Below are 4,031 nucleotides of genomic sequence, written 5' to 3' on the forward strand. Positions count from 1 at the left end.
TTTATTGTGTTTTGTTTGTTTTTCAAGACAGTTTCTTTGTGTAGCCATGGCTCTTAAGGAACTGGTTCTGTAGGCTGCTGGCCTAGAACTCACAGAGATCCACCTGTCTCTACCTCCCAAATGCTGGGATTAGAGTCATGTGTCACCACCACCCAGCTTTTAAATGTGTAGCTCAGAGGCCTTGAACTCCTGATCTGCCTCTGCCCCTGCCCCTGCCCCTGCCCCTGCCCCTGCCCCTGCCCCTGCCCCTGCCCCTGCCCCTGCCCCTGCCCCTGCTGTTGGCCTCTGCCTCTCTGCCTCTGCCTCTGCCTCTGCCTCTGCCTCTGCCTCTGCCTCTGCCCCTGCCCCTGCCTCTGCCCCTGCCCCTGCCCCTGCCCCTGCTGTTGGCCTCTGCCTCTCTACTTCTGCATCTGCCTCTGCCTCCTTCAGCAAATCCTACCTGCTTAAGCCACCATAACTGGCTTTTAAGTTACATGATTTCTAGATGGGATGCAGGAGGCCATCTGACATCACTGCTGTGCTCCAGCCCCTCTGGACCAGGAGTAAACAGGACTTGGAGTCAGAGCTCTACTACCTGTTTCCTCTTCCAGAGGAGCTCTCAGGAGTCATTTAATCCTAGCTGTGTCTCCATGCAAGACAAGAGGGGATTGATGAAGGCGCCGCATAGCAACCAGAGCACAGCCAGGCATGGGAAAGACATTATTAGTATTTACCATGTTTTATCAGTCTGTTTCTATAGAAAGGTGAAGTTTTGTTCATAATCATAATAAAAAAATATGGCATCCACTCAGCAGAAGTTATTATTATCCTTGTGCTGAATGACCTCTCAAGGTTGTTGAATGGCTGGAGAATCAACAAAAATGAAAAAGAAATCACATATTTTGAAAGTGTTTTGCAAAGTGAAAAGCAAGCTAGCACCTTAAGATGAATGTTCCTCCTGATAGAGAGGCCAGAGGTCTCTCAGCTGTCCAGCTCACGGTGACCACTTTCACTTGCTCGAGGGCACCCCATGAGGACAGGAGAGGTATGCCCTCCTGGGAGAGCACCTTGAACCCACCACATTCTAAACCCAAATCCTGGATGAAGTGGGTGGTTCCCTATGTTAAAACACTTTAGAGTAACTTTGTTTTATTTTATTTTTATTTTTTGCCCTTAAAATGCATTTGACGTATTTTATGGCAGGGAAAATTCCACACCCAGGAAGAAAGCAGAACTCAGTCTCACACTCACACTTACATATCAACCTCTGCCTCCACATCTTGGAGACTAAGGAAAGAGAAGCCCAGGCAAATCCCTCCTGGGTCCCCAGTTTTACCAGGGTGACTGTTGGCAGCTATTTGCTCCCCTGGAAGTCTCTGAATAGCCCAGGAGACACACCCTCGCTCTCCCACCCTTTCCTCCTCACTTGGGCTTCCCAGCTTGCTGTTTCCAGAGGGCACACATCCAAGCTAACAAGCAACAACACCCTCAGAGAGGTTGTTATTGCACAATGATCAAATTGGCTTTCCTGAAGAGCCTAGAGATTAATGACGGCTCCCACTACCACCCAGTCACCCCCTGCCTGAGAAAAGTCTGCCTTGATTGTTCACTTCAGGAGAGGAAAATGAGACAGACGTAACATCGCACGGAGCTAAAGCACTCCTCATAAATCATCCCTTCCAGACGTGTGGCTCTGGCTGCTGCACACTCTACCCGCTAGAGGATGGAGGAGACCTGGCTGACACGTTTCTGCATATGCTCACATGAAACCTAAACTACACAGCTCCAGCTCCCACTAGAATCTTCCCAACTGAAGTTTTCTTTGAGAGTAAAGTATTGCTAGTGGGCTGGGCCTTGCTGTTGATCCTAGGCTTCCCCAAACAAAAGAATGTGAGAAAATCCTTGGAATTCACTGTGAATACACTGCAGGACTCTCTCTTCCTTCTCCCTCTCCCCCTCCCTCTCCCCTCCTTCTCCCCTCCCTCTCTCCCTCTCTTTCTCCCTCCCCTCCCCCTCTCTTCCCTCCCCTTTCTCCCTCCCTCTCTCTTCCCCCCACTTTTGTACCTTTTCAAGGCTTGTTGCTGTTTGCATACTAAAAGTGTTTCTCTTTTAACTGATTGGGTGGGGCTGAGTCCTGATTTTGTAAAGAGACTCAGGCCTGCTCTTGTTCAATAAAGTGAACAAGAATAGAAGGTGAGCTTGGGATGTGGTCAGTTACCTCTGGCTCAAGAAAGAGGGCAAGCAAAGGCTGGTCATCAGACTTCATCAGAGACCTTTGCAGATTACTAAATTAAAAGTATGTCTTGCCTGGATAAACAGGTTGGGGGCAGGCAGTGGAGCCTGGCTGCTGGCAGCCATGGTTGCATCTGGGGAGGTCTCTGCCTCCAGTCTTGAGCTTCTAGAGGTGAGAGGAGGGAAAGAAGGAGAGAGGGAAGGGGGAAATGGCCCCAAGACCTTTCTGCTCACCTCTCTATAGACACAGACTTCAAAGTGCACCCACGAGGACACTCAGTTGGATAGAATCAGCCTCTTACTGGATAGATACTGCAGACTTTCACCCAGATGAGGTACCTAAAATAGACTTCGTGGAAACAGAGCAGAATGATGGTTGCCAGGGGCTCTGGGAAGAAGTGCATAAGGAGTTGCTATTCAGCCACATAAATGCTCCATAATTTGATCCAGATGCAATGATGCATGCTTATAGCCCTAACTACTTGGGAGGCTGAAACAGGGCAGCCACTTGAGGTAATGAGTTCAAGACCGACCTGGACAATACTGCAAGTCCCTGTCTCAGAAATTAACTAATATTCAGCAATATGGTTAAATTCTAAAAAGTCTCCAGAACAGTACTATGCGTGTAGCTAACCATATATGTGATATTTTGATATAAAGGTAGCTTTTGTTTTAGATGGTTTATTGCAATAAATACAAAAGGCTCTTTTTTGAGGAAAAATGAATATGTAAATTATGGCATATAGAGAAAACCTGGCTCACAAGACACATTTAACCTGTTTTTAATGGTAGTATCTTAGCTACTTTCTTACTGCTGTGAAGAGAGGCCATGGCTGGGACAACTTAGAGAAGTATTTATTTGGGGCCCAGGGTTCAATGGTGTTAGAGTCCATGCTCATCCTGACATGGTGGCAAGTTTGCCAGCATGGTATTGGAACAGAAGCTTAGAGCTCACGTCTGATCCACAAGGGAGAGAGAGAGAGAGAGAGGGAGAGGGAGAGGGAGAGAGAGAGGGAGAGGGAGAGGGAGAGGGAGAGGGAGAGAGAGAGAGAGAGAGAGAGAGAGAGAGAGAGAGAGAGCACACTAAGGTAACATGGTCTTTTGAACTTCAAAGCCCACATCTACTCAACAATCCGATGCCTCCTCTTCCTTCCCAAACAGTCCTACCAGTCAGGGGCCACAGACCCAGGCATATGACCCTATGGAGTCATTCTCATTCCAACCACTTCAGAGGAAGAAGAATGTTTCGTGGCATATGAGAATGATAGAAAATTCAAGTTTCAGTGTGATGTGTAAAGTTTCAATTGGGAATAGAGTGCGACATCCCAAGAGATTGTATTGCCATTGGAACCTACAAATCTTCCGGTCTATGGTGTGCTAACCCTGTTGTTTGAGGAGCAGGTGGAAGTTACAAGGTGCAGTGAACACTTGGACCCGGAGGCAGGAGACTACCTGAGCATGAGCACCGTCAGCTGGGAAAAGGAAAAGGCAGGATTTGTTTGTGGATACTGTTCTGAAATTAAACGAGATTCAGCTTGGCATAATGCTTAAGAGGTCGTAGATAACCAATAAACAAAACAGAGCAAATCAAAGAAAGAAATTCACATGCAGCTTTTATCAAAAGAGAGCATATCTTTGAAGATGCAGGGTCGACTTCCTTGTCTCAAGATGGTTCCATGTCTTCCCAGCCTACCTTACCCAGATGGCTTTCCCTTCTTCTGAATGCCTTCTGTGTTTGCTGCCAGACTGCCTGATGAAATGTTCTACCGGTGCTGATTCATCTCCCTTCCAGTCCATCCGGTCACATGACACATGCCTGT

This window comes from Rattus norvegicus, chromosome 15 (assembly GCF_021556685.1).
Source record: "Rattus norvegicus strain SHRSP/BbbUtx chromosome 15, alternate assembly SHRSP_T2T, whole genome shotgun sequence".
NCBI lineage: Eukaryota > Metazoa > Chordata > Mammalia > Rodentia > Muridae > Rattus > Rattus norvegicus.